General features: G+C 54.9%; 1 long non-coding RNA gene across 1 annotated transcript; it reads left to right on the forward strand.

The window, feature by feature from the left end:
- Positions 1 to 381: 381 nt before the first annotated feature.
- On the forward strand, positions 382 to 20,590 carry LOC121292009. The gene is made up of 6 exons (XR_005946143.1): positions 382 to 522; positions 15,669 to 15,689; positions 15,777 to 15,803; positions 16,164 to 16,208; positions 19,336 to 19,428; positions 20,065 to 20,590. It is a non-coding gene; the product is annotated as an uncharacterized LOC121292009 (long non-coding RNA).
- Positions 20,591 to 21,660: the final 1,070 nt, after the last annotated feature.

Below are 21,660 nucleotides of genomic sequence, written 5' to 3' on the forward strand. Positions count from 1 at the left end.
AGGAGCCTTTGCTTTTGGGTCCCAGTACTAATTTTAACCCAAGTTTACCACATGGAGATATCCTGACCTTTGAAGAGACGGCTTGACCACAGGCTAAGAAATAAAAGTATCTGCATTTATATAGTGCCTTTCACCATCTCAAAACGTCGCAAAGTGCTTTAATAGAATGCCTAGAAATGTAATCACCGTTAGAATGCAGGGAAACGCGTCAGCCAGCTTGGATACAGCAAGCACCCAAAGCAGCAAAGAGATAAATACAAATACTCTGCTGGTTGATGGGAAATTTTGGGCATTGTACCGGGGTGAACACCCCATGTTCCTCCCTCCTCCCCTTGAGGAGGACGCCCCACGTGACCGCTCTGACCAATGGCAATCGAGGATGGGCAGCTGGTTAGAACCGGTTCCCGGGTCGCGGGCAGTCGTAGAGAAGCATCGCCAAGCAGATACGCAGCTCAGGATTGCAGCCTGACATACAGCTCGGCTCCACCCGTTTAACCGACAGCCAATATGCCCCGCAAGCCGGTGAGTTAGTTAATCAGTGCACCGGGGCAATACTCAGATTGAGCTCCCTGGGCTTTGGCAGGACTCCAGTGCTAGGTTCTCTAGCCTGATTTAGAGGCTTAAACTCTGCGCTGCGCCGAGATTTGGGCCCGATTACGGGGCGGGAACAGAGATTATTTTCCGCTGCTTTCTCCCGTTCCATCATATACAAGGGAAGAGGCGGGATACTACGAGCGCGCTTGGCGTCCTTTGCATCTGAAGCGTGTGGGCCGATCCCCGCCCGTTCCCCGGCCCCTCCCCGATCCTCGCTCCTCCCCCTGAACCCCGCCCCACCCCCGATCGTCGTCGCACCCCCGGAACACCTATCCTCCTCCTCCCCACCCCAACCGCTGACCGCCCTCCTCTCCCCCGATCCGAGCCCGGCCCCGCCCCTACCCCGATCCGAGACCCTCCTCTCTCCTCTCCCCCGGTCCAAGCCCCTCCCCTCTCCCCCCGTTCCAAGCCCCTCCCCTCCATCCAAGCCCCTCCTCTCCTCTCCCCCGATCCAAGCCCCTCCCCTCTCCCCGATCCAAGCTCCCCCTCGCCCCCCCCCATCTGATCCGATCCGAGCCCCTCCCCTCCCTTCCCTTCCCCCGATTCGAGCCCCTCTCTTCCCCTGATTCGAGCACCTCTCCTCCTCCTCCTCTCCCGATCTGATCCCCTCCCCTCCCCTTGCCCCTGATCCTCACCCCTCCTTCAATTCCCCTCCCCTTCCGTTGATCCTCCCTTCTCCCCGCCCATCTCCCTGAACCCCGCCCCACCCCCAATTGTCGTCCCTCCCCCGGAACACCTATCCTGCTCCCCATCCCTACCGCTGACCCCATCCCCGATCCTCTCCCCGCCCATAACTTCTCCCCTATCCTCTCCCCTTGCCCCTCCCCTCTGCCGATCCTTCCCCCTCCCCGATCATCCCCCCCGCCCCTATCTTCGCCCCTCCCCTCCGCCAATCCTGGCCCCTCCCCTCCCTGATCCTCACCCCTCCCCCATGCCCACCCCTCCCCCACCCTCTCACTGCCCCTCCCCCAAACCTCACCCCGCTGCAGATCCTCTCCCCTCCGCTGATCCTCTCCCCTCCCCATCACCCCAATCCGCGCCCCTCCCCCGATCCTTGTCCCCTCCCCTCCGCCGATCCTCGCCCCTCCCCCCCACAGCCCATTTCCCCCATTTCTCCCCGGCTGGCCCACTCCCCCCATTCCGCCCCCCCCCCTCCACTTCCCCCGTTCCCCCCCGGCCCACTTCCCCCCCGTTTCTCGCCCCCGGCCCACTTCCCCCCCCTCCCTCTACGCTCCCCACCCCTCCCTCTCCCCTCCTCATTCCTCCCTCCTTCCTCCCCACCCCACCCCTCCCCCTTCCCTCCCCTCCCCATTTCCCCCTCCCTATTCCCCCTCCCTCCACTCTCCATCCCCCTTCCCTCTCTCCCCCCCTCCCCCCTCCTTCTTTCCCCCTCCCTCCCCCCTCCCCCTTTCCCCCTCCCTCCCCCCTCCCTCTTTCCCCCCTCCCTCCCCCTCCCTCTTTCCCCCCTCCCTCCCCCCTCCCTCTTTCCCCCCTCCCTCCCCCCTCCCTCTTTCCCCCCTCCCTCCCCCTCCCTCTTTCCCCCCTCCCTCCCCCCTCCCCCTCCCTCTTTCCGCCCTCCCCCTCTCCACTCCCTCTCTCCCCCTCTCCACTCCCTCTCTCCCCCTCTCCACTCCCTCTCTCCTGCCCCTCCCCCAATGAGCTCCTGCCCCATCCCCCAACTCTCCCCCCCCTCCCTCGTCTCTCCCCCTCGTCCCTCCCCCACTCTCCTCCCCTCTCCTCCTCTCCCTCTCCACTCCCCCTCCTCCCCCACCTCCCCCCTCCCCCTCCCTCTATGCTCCCCACCCCTCCCTCCCTCTCCCCACCCCACCCCTCCCTCTCCTCTCCCCACCCCTCCCTCTCCTCTCCCCACCCCTCCCTCTCCACCCCTCCCCCTCACCTCCCTCCCCCTTCCTCTTCCCCAACCCCTCTCTCCATCCCCTCTCCCCCCTCCCCCTCTCCCCCTCCCTCCTCTCCCCCCTCCCTCCTCTACCCTCCCTCCTCTTCCTCGTCCCTCCCTCCCCCTCGTCCCTCCCTCCCCCTCGTCCCTCCCCCACTCTCCTCCCCTCTCCTCTCCACTCCCCCTCCTCCCCCACCTGCTCCCCCTCCCCCTCCCTCTATGCTCCCCACCCCTCCCTCCCTCTCCCCACCCCACCCCTCCCTCTCCTCTCCCCACCCCTCCCTCTCCACCCCTACCCCTCACCTCCCTCCCCCTTCCTCTTCCTCTTCCCCAACCCCTCTCTCCATCCCCCCTCCCCCTCTCCCCCCTCCCTCCTTTCCCCTCGTCCCTCCCTCCCCCTCGTCCCTCCCTCCCCCCCGTCCCTCCCCCTCGTCCCTCGTCCCTCCCCCTCGTCCCTCGTCCCTCCCCCTCGTCCCTCGTCCCTCCCCCTCGTCCCTCGTCCCTCCCCCTCGTCCCTCCCTCCCCCTCGTCCCTCCCTGTCCCTCGTCCCTCCCTCCCCCTCGTCCCTCCCCCTCGTCCCTCCCCCTCGTCCCTCTCCCTCGTCCCTCTCCCTCGTCCCTCTCCCTCGTCCCTCTCCCTCGTCCCTCTCCCTCGTCCCTCCCTCTCGTCCCTCGTCCCTCCCTCCCCCTCGTCCCTCGTCCCTCACCCCCTCCTCCCTCCCTCCCCCTCCTCCCTCCCTCCTCCCTCGCTCCCCCTCCTCCCTCGCTCCCCCTCCTCCCTCGCTCCCCCTCCTCCCTCGCTCCCCCTCCTCCCTCGCTCCCCCTCCTCCCTCGCTCCCCTCCTCCCTCGCTGTCCCTCCTCCCTCGCTGTCCCTCCTCCCTCGCTGTCCCTCCTCCCTCGCTGTCCCTCCTCCCTCGCTGTCCCTCCTCCCTCGCTGTCCCTCCTCCCTCGCTCCCCCTCCTCCCTCCTCCCTCGCTCCCCCTCGTCCCTCCTCCCTCGCTCCCCCTCGTCCCTCCTCCCTCGCTCCCCCTCGTCCCTCCCTCCTCCCTCGCTCCCCCTCCTCCCTCGCTCCCCCTCCTCCCTCGCTCCCCCTCCTCCCTCGCTCCCCCTCCTCCCTCGCTCCCCCTCCTCCCTCGCTCCCCCTCCTCCCTCGCTGTCCCTCCTCCCTCGCTGTCCCTCCTCCCTCGCTGTCCCTCCTCCCTCGCTGTCCCTCCTCCCTCGCTGTCCCTCCTCCCTCGCTGTCCCTCCTCCCTCCTCCCTCGCTCCCCCTCGTCCCTCCTCCCTCGCTCCCCCTCGTCCCTCCTCCCTCGCTCCCCCTCGTCCCTCCTCCCTCGCTCCCCCTCGTACCTCCTCCCTCGCTCCCCCTCGTCCCTCTCCCTTGTCCCTCCCCCTCGTCCCTCCCTCCCCCTCGTCCCTCCCTCCCCCTCGTCCCTCCCTCCCCCTCGTCCCTCGTCCCTCCCTCCCCCTCGTCCCTCTCCCTCGTCCCTCCCTCTCGTCCCTCGTCCCTCCCTCCCCCTCGTCCCTCGTCCCTCCCTCCCCCTCGTCCCTCGTCCCTCACCCCCTCCTCCCTCCCTCCCCCTCCTCCCTCCCTCGTCCCTCACTCCCCCTCCTCCCTCCTCCCTCACTCCCCCTCCTCCCTCCTCCCTCACTCCCCCTCCTCCCTCACTCCCCCTCCTCCCTCACTCCCCCTCCTCCCTCACTCTCGCTCCCCCTCCTCCCTCACTCTCGCTCCCCTTCCTCCCTCCTCCCTCGCTCCCCCTCCTCCCTCACTCTCGCTCCACTTCCTCCCTCCTCCCTCGCTCCTCTTCCTCCCTCCTCCCTCGCTCCCCTTCCTCCCTCCTCCCTCGCTCCCCCTCGCCCCTCCTCCCTCGCTCCCCCTCGCCCCTCCTCCCTCGCTCCCCCTCGCCCCTCCTCCCTCGCTCCCCCTCGCCCCTCCTCCCTCGCTCCCCCTCGCCCCTCCTCCCTCGCTCCCCCTCGCCCCTCCTCCCTCGCTCCCCCTCGCCCCTCCTCCCTCGCTCCCCCTCGCCCCTCCTCCCTCGCTCCCCCTCGCCCCTCCTCCCTCGCTCCCCCTCGCCCCTCCTCCCTCGCTCCCCCTCGCCCCTCCTCCCTCGCTCCCCCTCGCCCCTCCTCCCTCGCTCCCCCTCGCCCCTCCTCCCTCGCTCCCCCTCGCCCCTCCTCCCTCGCTCCCCCTCGCCCCTCCTCCCTCGCTCCCCCTCGCCCCTCCTCCCTCGCTCCCCCTCGCCCCTCCTCCCTCGCTCCCCCTCGCCCCTCCTCCCTCGCTCCCCCTCGCCCCTCCTCCCTCGCTCCCCCTCGCCCCTCCTCCCTCGCTCCCCCTCGCCCCTCCTCCCTCGCTCCCCCTCGCCCCTCCTCCCTCGCTCCCCCTCGCCCCTCCTCCCTCGCTCCCCCTCGCCCCTCCTCCCTCGCTCCCCCTCGCCCCTCCTCCCTCGCTCCCCCTCGCCCCTCCTCCCTCGCTCCCCCTCGCCCCTCCTCCCTCGCTCCCCCTCGCCCCTCCTCCCTCGCTCCCCCTCGCCCCTCCTCCCTCGCTCCCCCTCGCCCCTCCTCCCTCGCTCCCCCTCGCCCCTCCTCCCTCGCTCCCCCTCGCCCCTCCTCCCTCGCTCCCCCTCGCCCCTCCTCCCTCGCTCCCCCTCGCCCCTCCTCCCTCGCTCCCCCTCGCCCCTCCTCCCTCGCTCCCCCTCGCCCCTCCTCCCTCGCTCCCCCTCGCCCCTCCTCCCTCGCTCCCCCTCGCCCCTCCTCCCTCGCTCCCCCTCGCCCCTCCTCCCTCGCTCCCCCTCGCCCCTCCTCCCTCGCTCCCCCTCGCCCCTCCTCCCTCGCTCCCCCTCGCCCCTCCTCCCTCGCTCCCCCTCGCCCCTCCTCCCTCGCTCCCCCTCGCCCCTCCTCCCTCGCTCCCCCTCGCCCCTCCTCCCTCGCTCCCCCTCGCCCCTCCTCCCTCGCTCCCCCTCGCCCCTCCTCCCTCGCTCCCCCTCGCCCCTCCTCCCTCGCTCCCCCTCGCCCCTCCTCCCTCGCTCCCCCTCGCCCCTCCTCCCTCGCTCCCCCTCGCCCCTCCTCCCTCGCTCCCCCTCGCCCCTCCTCCCTCGCTCCCCCTCGCCCCTCCTCCCTCGCTCCCCCTCGCCCCTCCTCCCTCGCTCCCCCTCGCCCCTCCTCCCTCGCTCCCCCTCGCCCCTCCTCCCTCGCTCCCCCTCGCCCCTCCTCCCTCGCTCCCCCTCGCCCCTCCTCCCTCGCTCCCCCTCGCCCCTCCTCCCTCGCTCCCCCTCGCCCCTCCTCCCTCGCTCCCCCTCGCCCCTCCTCCCTCGCTCCCCCTCGCCCCTCCTCCCTCGCTCCCCCTCGCCCCTCCTCCCTCCTCCCCCTCGCCCCTCCTCCCTCGCTCCCCCTCGCCCCTCCTCCCTCGCTCCCCCTCGCCCCTCCTCCCTCGCTCCCCCTCGCCCCTCCTCCCTCGCTCCCCCTCGCCCCTCCTCCCTCGCTCCCCCTCGCCCCTCCTCCCTCCTCCCCCTCGCCCCTCCTCCCTCCCTCCCCCTCGCCCCTCCTCCCTCGCTCCCCCTCGCCCCTCCTCCCTCGCTCCCCCTCGCCCCTCCTCCCTCGCTCCCCCTCGCCCCTCCTCCCTCGCTCCCCCTCGCCCCTCCTCCCTCGCTCCCCCTCGCCCCTCCTCCCTCGCTCCCCCTCGCCCCTCCTCCCTCGCTCCCCCTCGCCCCTCCTCCCTCGCTCCCCCTCGCCCCCTCCTCCCTCGCTCCCCCTCGCCCCTCCTCCCTCGCTCCCCCTCGCCCCTCCTCCCTCGCTCCCCCTCGCCCCTCCTCCCTCGCTCCCCCTCGCCCCTCCTCCCTCGCTCCCCCTCCGCCCCTCCTCCCTCGCTCCCCCTCGCCCCTCCTCCCTCGCTCCCCCTCGCCCCTCCTCCCTCGCTCCCCCTCGCCCCTCCTCCCTCGCTCCCCCTCGCCCCTCCTCCCTCGCTCCCCCTCGCCCCTCCTCCCTCGCTCCCCCTCGCCCCTCCTCCCTCGCTCCCCCTCGCCCCTCCTCCCTCGCTCCCCCTCGCCCCTCCTCCCTCGCTCCCCTCGCCCTCCTCCCTCGCTCCCCTCGCCCCTCCTCCCTCGCTCCCCCTCGCCCCTCCTCCCTCGCTCCCCCTCGCCCCTCCTCCCTCGCTCCCCCTCGCCCCTCCTCCCTCGCTCCCCCTCGCCCCTCCTCCCTCGCTCCCCCTCGCCCCTCCTCCCTCGCTCCCCCTCGCCCCTCCTCCCTCGCTCCCCTCGCCCCTCCTCCCTCGCTCCCCCTCGCCCCTCCTCCCTCGCTCCCCCTCGCCCCTCCTCCCTCGCTCACCCTCGCCCCTCCTCCCTCGCTCCCCCTCGCCCCTCCTCCCTCGCTCCCCCCTCGCCCCTCCTCCCTCGCTCCCCCTCGCCCCTCCTCCCTCGCTCCCCCTCGCCCCTCCTCCCTCCGCTCCCCCTCGCCCCTCCTCCCTCGCTCCCCCTCGCCCCTCCTCCCTCGCTCCCCCTCGCCCCTCCCTCCCTCGCTCCCCCTCGCCCCTCCTCCCTCGCTCCCCCTCGCCCCTCCTCCCTCGCTCCCCCTCGCCCCTCCTCCCTCTCTCCCCCCTCGCCCCTCCTCCCTCGCTCCCCCCTCGCCCCTCCTCCCTCGCTCCCCCTCGCCCCTCCTCCCTCGCTCCCCCCGCCCCTCCTCCCTCGCTCCCCTCGCCCCTCCTCCCTCGCTCCCCCTCGCCCCTCCTCCCTCGCTCCCCCTCGCCCTCCTCCCTCGCTCCCCCTCGCCCCTCCTCCCTCGCTCCCCCTCGCCCCTCCTCCTCGCTCCCCCTCCCTCCTCCCTCGCTCCCTCCCTCCTCCTCGCCCCTCACTCCCCCTCCCCCCTCGCCCCTCACTCCCCTCCTCCCTCGCCCCTCACTCCCCCTCCTCTCATCGCCCCTCACTCCCCTCCTCCCTCGCCCCTCACTCCCCCCTCCTCCCTCGCCCCTCACTCCCCCTCCTCCCTCGCCCCTCACTCCCCCTCCTCCCTCGCCCCTCACTCCCCCTCCTCCCTCGCCCCTCACTCCCCCTCCTCCTCGCCCCTCACTCCCCCTCCTCCCTCGCCCCTCACTCCCCCTCCTCCCTCGCCCCTCACTCCCCCTCCTCCCTCGCCCCTCACTCCCCCTCCTCCCTCGCCCCTCGCTCCCCCTCCTCCCTCGCCCCTCGCTCCCCCCTCCTCCCTCGCCCCTCGCTCCCCCTCCTCCCTCGCCCCTCGCTCCCCCTCCTCCTCGCCCCTCGCTCCCCCTCCTCCCTCGCCCCTCGCTCCCCCTCCTCCCTCGCCCCTCGCTCCCCCTCCTCCCTCGCCCCTCGCTCCCCCTCCTCCCTCGCCCCTCGCTCCCCCTCCTCCCTCGCCCCTCGCTCCCCCTCCTCCCTCGCCCCCTCGCTCCCCCTCCTCCCTCGCCCCTCGCTCCCCCCTCCTCCCTCGCCCCTCGCTCCCCCTCCTCCCTCGCCCCTCGCTCCCCCTCCTCCCTCGCCCCTCGCTCCCCCTCCTCCCTCGCCCCTCGCTCCCCCTCCTCCCTCGCCCCTCGCTCCCCCTCCTCCCTCGCCCCTCGCTCCCCCTCCTCCCTCGCCCCTCGCTCCCCCTCCTCCCTCGCCCCCTCGCTCCCCCTCCTCCCTCGCCCCCTCGCTCCCCCTCCTCCCTCGCTCCCCCTCCTCCCTCGCCCCTCGCTCCCCCTCCTCCCTCGCCCCTCGCTCCCCCTCCTCCCTCGCCCCTCGCTCCCCCTCCTCCCTCGCCCCTCGCTCCCCCTCCTCCCTCGCTCCCCCTCCTCCCTCGCCCCTCGCTCCCCCTCCTCCCTCGCCCCTCGCTCCCCCTCGCTCTCCCTCGCCCCTCGCTCCCCCTCGCTCTCCCTCGCCCCTCGCTCCCCCTCGCTCTCCCTCGCCCCTCGCTCCCCCTCGCTCTCCCCTCGCTCCCCCTCGCTCCCCTCGCTCCCCCTCGCTCCCCTCGCTCCCCCTCGCCCCTCGCTCCCCCTCGCCCCTCGCTCCCCCTCGCCCCTCGCTCCCCCTCGCCCCTCGCTCCCCCTCGCCCCTCGCTCGCCCCTCGCTCCCCTCGCCCCTCGCTCCCCCTCGCCCCTCGCTCCCCCTCGCCCCTCGCTCCCCCTCGCCCCTCGCTCCCCCTCGCCCCTCGCTCCCCCTCGCCCCTCGCTCCCCCTCGCCCCTCGCTCCCCCTCGCCCCTCGCTCCCCCTCGCCCCTCGCTCCCCCTCGCCCCTCGCTCCCCCTCGCCCCTCGCTCCCCCTCGCCCCTCGCTCCCCCTCGCCCCTCGCTCCCCCTCGCCCCTCGCTCCCCCTCGCCCCTCGCCTCCCCCTCGCCCCTCGCTCCCCCTCGCCCCTCGCTCCCCCTCGCCCCTCGCTCCCCCTCGCCCCTCGCTCCCCCTCGCCCCTCGCTCCCCCTCGCCCCTCGCTCCCCCTCGCCCCTTCACTCCCCCTCGCCCCTTCACTCCCCCTCGCTCCTTCACTCCCCCTCGCCCGCTCCTTCACTCCCTCCCATACCCCTCTCCACTCCCCTCCGTCCTCCACCCTCCCCCTCCCCTCCATCTTGCCCCCCCTCCCTCTCTCTCTCCCCCCCTCCCCTTCTCCCCTCCCTTCTCCCCGTCCCTCCCCTTCTTCCCCCTCCCCTCCTTCCACGTACCCGTCCCCTCCCTTTCCCCGTCCCTGACCCAACACTCCTCTCACCTTCCCCTCCCCGGTTCTCTGTCCTCCCCAGTCCCAGCCCCCTCCCTGATCCCCCTCCTCTCGCTGCTCCCCGGTCCTGCTCCAATCCCCTTGTACCCTCCTCCTTGTCAGGCCCCTTCCCATGCCCCCCATCCCTGCACACACCGCCCCCGCACCCCCTCCCAAGCGCTCAGCCCTCTAGCACCCTGCATTCCCTGGCCCATTGTGCCACTGGGACCCCCCACCACAGGGTCATCTTCCCAGCCCCTCCCCACAGTGCTACCCCCTCATCCGTGCCACTCCTGGCTCTACTTGTCCTACGTTTACCTCTGACTGATTTACTTTTCAAAAACAATTTAATGGTGACAAATTATTCAGGGATGTGGATTTTGGGTAAAGCGGAAAGCATTGGACATACTCACTACAAATGTTTCCTGCCCTCAGTATTTCCAGCATTTTCTCTTATTTCAGATTTCCGTCATCTGCAGTATTTTGCTTTTTTGAAAACTTGGGGGCTTGTTTGCTTAAATCTCAGGAACTAAATTAATGAATAATCAATGCCCAAACTGAGATTTAAGCAAACAAGCCCCCAAATTTTCAAAAAGCAAAATACTGTAGATGATGGAAATCTGAAATAAGAGAAAATGCTGGAAAATGTCCCTAGACTGATAAAACTAAAACTGCAGGTTGATTACTCCACTCTCCCTGAGTCCAGCAATTGGCTCCCTTTCCGCCTGACACCCTCCCAGGGCTTTGTTAGAGTCTCCTAGCCCCATGCCATCTGGACAAAATGCAAATAAAATATTGCTCCACTGTTTGAAATTGTTGGAATCTCTTCTCTAACCTGGCTCTTTATTCCTCAGTTTGTCTGTCTGACAGAGGGGTAACCCCCATGATAGGTAAATCTGTGTTGCTCTGCTTTATGACTGAATAGGGCCGTCATAACCTGCATTTTGCTCGAATATTTCTCGCACTTTTTAGAGTGTGTTTGGATTAAATGGAACTTAACTTTGGAATTTTTTTTCCTGGTGTTTTACATTTCAATACTCAATTTATATTTTCAAAGGGTTTTGCTAGTGATAAGATTGATAATTGATTGGTTTTTAATCGGCGCATATTGGATGTGCCCCAAGCCTGCTTATGAATCTAGAACTGAAACAGTAAGTGCTTTCAACTTTGCTGAATTCTTTGTGCTACCATGTGGGAGCTAGTCTCAGTTTGCTGCTGTTCGCATTTTTCCCAGCATCTGGCTGCAATATTGTTGGATGTGATATGATGGGTTGGTGCTGGTACAAGTATTAAAATTATGGAATGTTTCCGATGGGTTTGGGCACTCTTTGTTCCATTAGTGTGACAGTAAAGTATTATTTACATTTTCACATTCAGGATATGACTGCTAGCAACTTTGCCTCCTAAGGAATGATCAGAAGCAGTTATTTAATCCAAGAGACTGAGAATATGTGCGCTCAGTGTAGATGATGCTAAAGTTAGTATCATTAATCCCAACCTGTGAGTTGACAAGAAAAGGGTTAAAATGATGTTGAATTTTAAATTTGCATGGGATATGATTGAGGAAACTATCCTGTGCAAAACTGAGAGCCTGATTGTCAAGTTCTTCATGTTTGGTAGCTGCCTCCTGATGTAGTGAAAAATTGGGAGGGGATTGTGAACATGTGTTTCATAACAAGTCAAACAAGACCTTTCTTGTTTAGAAGTAACTTCCAAAAGTATGTTGGAATTTGTTTAAATGAACTCTAGCCCCGGAAAACCTGCCACTATTCCATTTTGGGTTCTTATTTTAAACCATTTAATATTGCTGAAAAAGAGACATGTCGAAGCTTTTCATCTTGCACTCATTAAGACACTTTGCAATACACCCATATAAGGGGAACCCATAGAACTTATGAACTCAACAACTCACGCAGTTGAGTTCAGTTTTAATGACACCACGAATGCCCAAATAGATGGTGTTGCCATGGGATCCCCTCTAGGCCCAGCTCTTGCAAACATCTTTGTTGGGTTCCATGAGAAATGTGTCTTTCATGGAATTACATCAAACCGCTTACCCCTTGCATATTTCCAATATGTGGATGATACGTTCGCTCTATTTAAATCCGCAGCCGCTTGTAATAATTTGTTGCATGTCATGATGGGCTCCATCCTGTGCTCAAATTCACCTTTGAAATGAATAGTCAAATGAATTCCCCTTCCTTGATGTACTAGTTGAGAAACCCGCCACGGTCTACCACAAGCCTACCTTCATTGGTCAATAGCAAAGTAAGCATAACCATTTGAAATTGGAACTGAGTATGATTGTAACAAGGTGATAAATTCTGGGGTAGGGGTTGTTTACAGTTTGATTTGCACTGGACACAGACACTGCTATTGTTGCACATACATCAATAGCTGCTTTCAGAAAATGAAAAACATGCTTTAAGTTGGAAGTTATGAAATTACTTAACGGGAAGTGTGTAACCATTTTGAACCAGTTCTTTGTACCAAGCCTTCCTTCCCTTCTACAAACTGTATTTTCAGGTGGATGTGGGTCCAATTGGCTGATCCACTTAATTTTAGAGGTTTGTCTCTCTCGCCCTGAATAGTGTCCAGATATAACTCATGTCCATCACTGCTTGGCCCGTGTTACTACTGGTTACCATAAATGGGAAGTAGTGGGTTATGCAGAAACCAGTCCTGCATAGAAGCAGGTAGTTGAGATCAACTGACCCAAGAGCAATCTTTAAAAGGGTCTCCTTAAAAACTTGATGGGAAGCTTTGTGGCAAACTCTGGTGCTTTGTGGGAAATCTTGCTAAAGTGTGAACTTTTGGATAGTGCAAGTGTATTGTTTTAGAGTGAATAACGACTTAAGTTTATATGGTGCCTTTCATGGCCTCAGGACATCTGGAAGTGCTTCACAGCAAATTAAGTACTTTCGAAGTGTAGTACTGTTATTGAGGAATTACATTGAAGGAGATATACTGAGTCCAGCCCAGGGATCCTGTTCACGGAGTTTTAAAGCTGGTAAAAGTGAGCAGCATCCAGCTGCAGTATAGGGTGTGATTTTGAACCCAACATCTAATGCTGCCCACAGCGTAGTCGTCTGAAAATTTCCATACCACTGTTTTTCATATCGGGAAGCTGCAGTTTACTAATTTTACCCACATCTCAGTTAATTACAATCCATTAAAATCAAGTGTATTCTTCCACCTGCTCCTCCCTGCCCTAAACTCTTGTCAGTTAATTTAAATTATGTCTCTTCTATCCACCCTTGCATAATCACCTCCCAAGCATCTGTTGCCCATCCCTCTCTCTTATTTACATGCTGCTCCATGGTGGCATCATCCAAAGGCTTCAGATCAGCTTCCACATGTACACTGTTATGATCCTGGCCAGACCCCCAAGTTGTTGGTGAGATCCAGTTAGGAACCAGTAACGTTTTGTTTAAACTAGACAAAGTTTGAGATTCGAGACACTTACTTAATGAAGAAAGCCACAAGATTCCACGGGTTTTGAAGAAACAAAAATAAACTATACAAGGTCAGAAAGATAAAATAATTTACAACATCTATATTATACTCTAATATTCAGGGTTAATATGAGGTGCATATGAATTAACAGACAAACTTTGGTCAAACACACCATACTGCACAATGAATGCCAAATGCAACCAAAACTGATTCCACAGGTTTCTCAACAAACCCACCCAGATGTCAGTAACATAGTCAACCAATCTCATTGAAACTTCGTCTGTCTCACGGGGGATTCCAATCTTCACCTTCGAAGACCTTGCCTTGGAATTCTGTCCAAAAGTCTAATGGTGCCAACGACAGCCCACTTCTTAGGATTTTAATCTCCTCACCCAAGATTACATCCCCCTGGATTCCCAAGTATGCATTCAAACACCAACTCACAAGCACAACTTCAACTCTTCAGCCGTGTGGAGCGGAACACCGCTGCTCCAAAGGGGTACCTTTGCCCCAGTGGTCTGCAGCACGGAGTCACTAACCTTTGGCTGCCTTCTTCACTTAAAGTCTGCTCCCTGCAGCCTTTTTCCTGTTTGGAGCCTTTTTTCACTGTTTCTCTCTTTTTAAATGAACTTGGACCTTTTCCTATACCCGACCCCTTTCTGGGATTCTTCTTTTGGGACCTCTCCCTGGCCTCTGCCTGGGACTGTAGTTTTCCATGGCACTCTGCTCCCAGTCACCTGACCTGGGTTTTCACGCCCTTCTTTTTTCTCTTTATGCACAGGCATGCTGGGCCTGTCCTGGGCACAAAGAACTTACACTACAGAATTGCGCACGTGCAGCCCGCTCCCGGTCTGCGCATGCGCAAAATCTCCGAGGTCCATGGGGAGTTGAAGTTCCTGACCTCCACTCTCAACGCTGAGGTAAGTATAGTTTTCATAACAACACCAATAATGCCCAGCTCTATCTTCACCTTCTCTCCTAATTCTGTTGTTCTCAGATTGCTTGACTGACTTCCAGTTTGGCATCGGTGTTAATGTCTTCTTGTTGATTAGGCCCTGGCTCAGTTCTACTTCCTCGCCCTGGCTAACCATTGTGTGCAGCACTCTGTTCTCTGGGTATAACTTGGAATGTGGGATAATCTCTGACATGGTGAATATCACAGCATAGTCTAAAGAAACTGCATTTAATCATGGGAAGCACGATGATCAGTAAAAGTACAATGAAATGTGAGGCTAGACTCAATTGGTAGCACACTTGCCTAAAGTTGTGGGTCATGCCCCTCACCAGAGTTGGGCACAAAATCTAAGCCTCAGTGTAGTATGCAAGGAGTGTATCACTGACAGAGATGCTGTATTTTGGATGAGACACCAATCCCATGGTACGATTCAAAGAAGAACAGAGTAGTAGCACCCAGTGTTCAGGTCAGTATTTATCACTCCATATCAGAAAAATAAATTATCTGGTCATTATTACATTGTTGTTTGGATCTTGTTGTTTACTGCTGCCTTTTCTGCACTACAACAGTGATTATACTTAAATACAAAAAAGTACTTAATTGCGTTTGGGACTTAAAGGGCGCGAATGGTGTTACATAAATTTTTTTTAAAAGTTGCTAATGGGTCAATTACCCACTATGAGAACAGCTTCTGATTCTGAAATCTGACTTTTTCAATACTTTCTCTCCAGTTATTGGTTTAAAAATGATCTATAAAGGATAATCTGAGCCCTGCATGACTATATCTTCACAATGAAATAAGCCTTTTGATATCATCCAAATGAAATTAAGGAAATTACTTGACTTGGGCTCTTAATCATGCACAATCTGATCTTCAGTTAAAATAATCACAGCTCCCAGCCTGTCATTCAGTAGTAATAGTATTGCATTGCTAACTATAGTCCATGTGAGTTGATAGAGTTAGCATTATAGCGGGGCCTGCTGCCTAAAGTAGAGCACCAATTTAACACATGTACACCCTGAATTCAGGTAGAGTGTAAGATGTTTGAATTGAACACTGCCTCTATCTTATTACAATTGCTTCTATTTAGAATTTTTATTTCTCACTCTGTTGCATTTTAAAAGCAATAGTCTTGCTGTCTGAGGAATCAGATGAAAGCTGTGGTTATGTCTGGTTAATGGTTGTCATGATAGTGATCTGTTTAAAGTAGTTTTAGATGCTCACTGCAGAGTGGATTTTTAAATCCAGGTTAGTTGTTTATACAGGACTCCTCATCTAAAATGGGTACGTGAAACTTTTGTATTGTTTATGCAGCAGGTATCATGGGTATAATAGATGGGAAAAAGCAAGCTCCTTTTCTTTTTAGTTAGCATTAAATGGCATGTAATCAAATGCTTTGCAGCACACACTTTCTGTTCGATTTTGATGCAGTGCTGAGATATTTAATGACTTTCTATAGACTCGTTCTTGGATTTTGATAATCAACGGTTGTTCACTGAGGTAACATAGGCAAACTCAGTGAGTGAAATCCATTTAAAAAGTTGGAGGGTTTCAGTGCAGTATTTATACATTGATTTTCAAAGTTGTTAAAATTAGGTCACTATAGGGGTGTCCAAGGATCAATTGATATTAATGGCCACATCTGTTTGCAATTTCTGGACCCAGAATATATTTAAATATAAAAAAGCAGCCTGTGTATATTCTGTGTTCAAACTGTGATTCTCTGAAGGTAGCTTTTCAACTCTCTTTAAAAGGTCTGGTGAGCTTTTGATTAATCGTTTAAGCATTGAAATTTGTGTGAACTTTGTCTCCATTTTCTACTTTTCTTTCATGTACATACCTTGACTAAATGAGTGATGGTCAGCAGCTGACTAATCCTGGCCTCACCCAAACACCATATGTACCTTTGATACTTTCAGGGGTTCTAAATAGATTGAAACACACTAATGCATTTGGAGGGGATTTGGATTTTCAACAGCTAACTGGCATGATTTTTAACTGTGAGGTTTATCTACTGTCTGTTTTCACGGTATTGCTGCAGAAATAACTATTAAACCTTGTAGTAAAACACTAACACTCCTCTCTTTACTGTCCTAGGTTGTGGCTCCAAAACCTGAAGTAAGTACATTTTTCATATTATATGTTTTACGCATATTCATTAAAAGCTGACTTGCTTATTTCTAAACTGTCTGTTTTGCTTTGCAGGAACTAAGGAGGTCATCACGAACCAAGGTAGGTATCGGAGTACTAGTGAGTCAAGTCAGCTGGGTTTTAAGTTTGTAGGTGTATAGTCACAGACTTCTGAAAGTGCAGATCCCTCAAAGGCTTGGCTGCATGTCTAGTGTGTGTCAAGTTAACTGTGAGGCTACTGTCCTCTCTGGAGGCAATGAGGAAAATTAGCTGATAATATGAGGTACATTAAAAAGAACAGAGTATGTCTCACATGGAAATGTTCAGCATACTGCTTAATTTGTGGAAGTGATAACTAAAGCAAATTGGATAGTCTCCCAAGTGGCTTGCATGTACTTGTTTTAATCAATTATTGATTGAAGATTTGTTACTTAGTCTCTTTCTTACTCTGATTCACAACAGCATTCTGTCCAACCTGCAGCTCCAACCAAGAAGGCACCAGCCAAGGTAAGCCTTTCACCACACTCTCACCTGACACAATGCTCAATTTCAATTAATTCTCTGCTGTAGCTAACTTTAATTGTATAACCAGATATTGATGATCAGAACTGACCTCAATTTAATCATGGACTGTTAAATTAGTCAATCTTATTTGGGGTTTTATCACTGCCTTCAACACTCCTGAAATGATTAGGATGGGTGGGAATTGTCAGCATTCCTGACCCTGGTTGCGATCTAGTGGATCCCACTCAAGGTTGAGTGAGGCCAAGATTGGGCTTTACTGTCACACCAGCATTGCTGTATTTTAATAGCCCCTCCCTTGTTGCTCTGAAGAGTTGATAAGCTCAGTGACAAGTTGCTCTATCTGTAGAACGTGTCCATCAGGTGTGCGCTGTATATTTCCTTGCACTGTTGAGTAGCCTTATAGATGGTGGAGAGGCTTTGAGGGGCTAGAAGGTGAGTCACTTATTGCAAAGTGCCCCACTCTGCCCACTGTGTGAATATGACTGGTCCGGTTAAGATTCTGGGCAGTAATGACCCTCAAACAGTGGAGAACTCTAGGGTGGTGATGTTGAAAGTCTAGGTGAGGTAGTTAGTATCTTATTAATCTTTTCCTGCCATTTGTGATGCAAATCTTACTTGTTGACGCAAGCCCAGATATTGCCCAGGTGCTGCTGCAGGCTGGCATAGACTTCCTTATTATCAGAGTTGAATATCGTGTAATTGTCAGAAAATACCTCCACTCCTTACCTTGTGATGGAGACCAGACCATCCGGTCAAGGTCACTTCCCTTGGGAACTGCAGAGTTGTTTTGGGACAGCATGATTTGTCTCCGTCAACCACAGCCATTTTCCTTTGTACCAGATATGACTCCAGGGTTTACCCTTTTATCCTTTTGACCTCTGTTTAGTTCTGTGGTGTCACCTTGCCTTAATGTCGACAGCAGTTACTGTCAACTCTCCTGTGGCATTCACCTCATCCATTCATGTTTGGAGCAAGGCTGTAATGAGATATGAGCTGGAATGATTCAGGTAGAACCCAAATTGAGCATCAGTGAGCAGGTTATCGGCAAGCAGGTGATGGCACTAATGATGACTCCTTCCATCACTTTACTGGGCTCTTAAATTGGCTGAATTAAATGTGGCCTGCTTATTGCAAATGAGCCATAGCTGCACCAGAGCCAAGATGATGCTACAATCCACAGTCATCACTGTGCTGTTTCCTAATGGGGCATAGGCACAGGAAGAGACCAGGCCCTTTGAGTCTTCGCCACCACTTAGTTATACCATGACTGGTCTGTATCTAATTCCATTTTACCTCTCTTGGTTTGGTAACCTTTAATCATAGAATATTACAGCACAGAGGAAGCTGTTTGGTCCACTGAGATTACATGAGCTCTTTTGAAAAGCAATCCAGTTATGCCCATAATGCTGCCATTTTTTTCTCCACGTAATTATCCAATTCCCATTCCAATTATTATTCAATAACGAGGCTGTTATTCAACATGTATCCACAATGATGTCAGGCAGTGCATTCCAAATCCTAACCACTCGTTGTGTAATAACATTTTTCCTCATGTCTCCTCTGGTTATTCTGCCAGTCACCTGAAAGCTGTACCCTCCGGTTATTGCCCCTTCAGCCATTGGAAAGAGTTTCTCTTTATTTACTCTGTTTAAATCCTTCATGATTTTCAACATCTATTAAATCTCTTCTTAGCCACCTCTGTTCTAAGCAGAATAATTCCTGTTTCTCCAGTGTATCCACATAATGATAATCACTAACCCCTGGAACTATTCTAGTAAATTTCTTCTGTACCCTCTTCAAAGTCTTCACACCCTTTCAAAAGTGTGATGGTCAGAAATGGGCGCACTACACCAACTGGGCACATTCTAGAGATTTATATTGGTTTAGTATAACCTCCTGGCTTATCCTATACCTTTTATTTATAAACTTCAGAATCCCATATGCTTTATTGTCTGCTTTATTAACCTGTCCTGTCACCCTCAAAGATTTGTGCACAAACACCCCTGGTCTCTCTCTTCATACGCCCCCTTTAAAATTGTACCATTTAGTTTGAATAGTCCCTCATTCTTCCTACAAACATGTGTCATCTCACATTTTTCTAGACTGAATTTCATCTGCCATGTGTTTGCGCATTTTGCCACTCTCCATATCTTCTTGATGTCTATTACTATTTTTCTCACTGTTTGCTACACTTCCAAGTTTTGTGTTACCTGCAAATTTCTAAATTCCTCTTAAGTCCAAGTCAGAAATATATATCAAGAATAGCAGTGGTCTCAGTCGTGGAAACTGGGGAACACCACTATATACTTCCCTCCAGTGTGTAAAGCAGCCATTCACCATAATTCTGTTTTCTGTCCCTTAGCCAATATGTATCTGTGCTGCTACTGTCCTGTTTACCCCATGGGTTTCAATTTTGCTAACAAGCCCAATATGTAGTACTTTCAATCCCAACAAAAGTCTGTCAATCTTAGTTTTAAAGTTGTCAGTTAACCCTCTACCTAAGCAACTTTTTGGGAAAGTGTTCCATGTTTCTACCCTTTGTGTATCTTCCTGAATGGCCTAACTCTAATTTTAAGATTATTTTCCCCTACACCTCTGCCTCCTCCGTTGTGTGGACACTCCACCAGAGGAAATAATTTCTTGCTATGGACCCAATTGAATTCTTCAATCATCCCAGGAGCTTGGACAACCTCAGGAATATGCATTAGAAAAATATTTTCAAAGAAAAATAGTGCAATTTTGTGGAAAAAATGTGAATTACAAAGGGAGAAATCCAATCCTCACTGCATCAACTCTTCAATCCAAATGATGAGTGATGGCCTGGTGTTAGGGGGTGAGGCAGGTGGGAGGTAGGGTTGGGAAATCTGGGTGGAACAATGCAGGCAGAAGTCCTGGAATCGGAACAGTTGGGTGCTGTAACTTTATTTTGGGGGGAGGTTAATGAGAGAGAGGGGAAAACTGCTGTGTGGCCATTTGGTTCAATGGATATCTCTGTGCACCTAAACAATCAGCTCCCACCCACCCATCCACCCAGTTTTTAAAGAACTAAATGGCTATGGGTTGAATGTCATTCTCTTGTTTTAAACAGTAATGTTTTTCTCTCTTATAGAAAGCCAAGAAGCCAAAGGTCACCAAAGGGAAAGCGAGTGATTCAAACCAGGATCCTAATGCTGCTCCAGCCCAAAATGGGGAAAATAAAGAGGTAAAACCCTGCAGTCCCCATACACACACTGTCTTTGCTCATTGGAGCCACATATAGGATTCAGGAGGTGGGTGGCTGAAGTGTGTCCTAGAGCTGAAACCTTGCTTTGATCTAAATATACAATTTGTTTAAGGTCTGCTTTTAGGATCTTGTCTAATTTCAGCTGCATCACCAGTTTCCCTGCTCATGGTGACCAGCTAGCTAACACTCAGATGAAAACCGTTGAGTTTTTCCAAATTTCATGAATGAGTAGTTGAGCTGTACAGTTTAGAATGTCCTGGATTTGATTCCTGATCTGCCGGGTTGGGATGTTACATTCTGCCTCCTTCCCTGAACTCAAAAGCAGTAAACCAGCCAGTTGTGGTCGAATGACTCCTCCTGTAGAGTGCCTGTGAGGACAACTGTTAAAGGCAGAATTGAGCCGTGGTGGTGGCAATGCCACTCACTATGTGGGCAAGTTAGGGCACCAGCAGGGTCTGAGAGAGCTGTGGCTCAGGGCTTGGTCTTCGGCATCAACCTTCCTCTTCCTGCATCCATAATCACGCCCACATTGTCCTCTCAGCTATGTCATCAGAATAAATTCTGTAATAAGTAGTAGTTGAAAACTAATCTAAATGGTTTCCTTTTCCTTTTCAGGCATGAGAATTGAAATCTGATGGGCGAAAGTCTTGTCCAAGTCTGGAGAGTTTGCCAATCTCCTGTCACTTGTACAATTGAAAGGAATATTTTTATCAATTTTTATAAATGCAACATTTTTGTAGGTTGAGTGGGCAGATGTTGCGAATTCTTGCAGTGTGTTTTTATTTTCTGTAGACTTTGTATACTGACATGATGCATGCTGAAACTGCTTGACATTAAACTGTTGTATGCTCCCTCCCTAAACCCCAAAATTTGACCATTTTCTATCTGTACTGTCAGTTGAAGCTGTATTTGTAATGTTGGTAGCTGTTAGTGGCATATTTTGCTCTCCATGTGAAATTATCATTCTTGCTTGACAATTTGACAATGAAAAATGTAACTTTTTTTAAAATTACTGTTTTAAAGTGAATATTCTTTGGAATATGTTTTGACTCAGTTTTCTGAATTCAATCATATTTTGCTGAGTATCATGGAGTTTTAAATTTGCTACTTAAATAAAGTTGGATACTGTTATGCTTGGGAATGAAGTTGTCTGTCTGTCTCTCTACACTTGAAACCACAGTTCCACTGACATTAGCCATTCTTGGTGCCTCAGCCTACACAGAGTCTCTAGAGTGGTCCATGGGAGAAAGGTCACATGGTGGGGTAATATCTCACTGTCACAAGCAAAAATTTTATGAAATTGTAACTTGAGTTGAAATCACAAGTTGTTATGCTCTTCCCCTCGCCCAGCACCAATAACGGTAATCAGGATCTCCAGAAGCAATCTTAAATCTCACAGGGAGCAGGAGTCAGGCATTATCATAGCTCTAACAAGGAGAATGAGTAATTGACCATGGGAGAGAACAGAGACTAGAATGCACAGTAATCCCTGGTGGGGCAGAACGGGGAACATGGTACAATTTCCATGTAATTCCCTCTTTTGTTCCTCCTGTTTATAATTTTTCAGTTCTGATCAACATTTACCCATGCAATTCTCAAGAGAGATGTTTTTATATCCTTGGTTTCCTAGAATACTTTTTTTAACCATCCGTTTTTGTTTCCTCCTTCCTTTCTCCCCCCTGCAGATTTAATTGTTCCCACAACTGAGCTGATGGGCTGTTGAAGTAGCTAAAGATTTTTTTTGCTCTTGCCTGTCTTCTGGTAACCCAGCCAATAACTATTTACATTTATTTGGCACCTTTTAACCTAGTAAAAATATCCCAAAGTGCAACGAATGAGTCACAAGGGCATACACAGACCTCTAACTTCAGACTCTTGCCTCTTGGCTCATGTCCTCTACGCACTCGGTGCGGTAAAATCCTCCGATTTAGACACTCCGTTCCCAGTGAAACACCAGATGGCGCCAGAACTTCATTTTTAAAGATCCTTTCAGCTGTGAGACGGAAGATAATCAAATCAATATTCGCCAATTATTGTCTTCAGTGGAAAGGCCTAGCTGGTTCAGTGGCATCGGCAGAGAGAACTGAGATTCACATTGCGTGTGCAATCGTTGATCAGAACTAAAAAATGATAATTTAGACAGGGAAATGCATGAGAATTGTACCATGCTCCGCTCAGCCAGGGATCACTGTGCATTCTGGTCTCTGTTCT

The sequence above is a fragment of the Carcharodon carcharias genome, chromosome 19, assembly GCF_017639515.1.
Source record: "Carcharodon carcharias isolate sCarCar2 chromosome 19, sCarCar2.pri, whole genome shotgun sequence".
NCBI lineage: Eukaryota > Metazoa > Chordata > Chondrichthyes > Lamniformes > Lamnidae > Carcharodon > Carcharodon carcharias.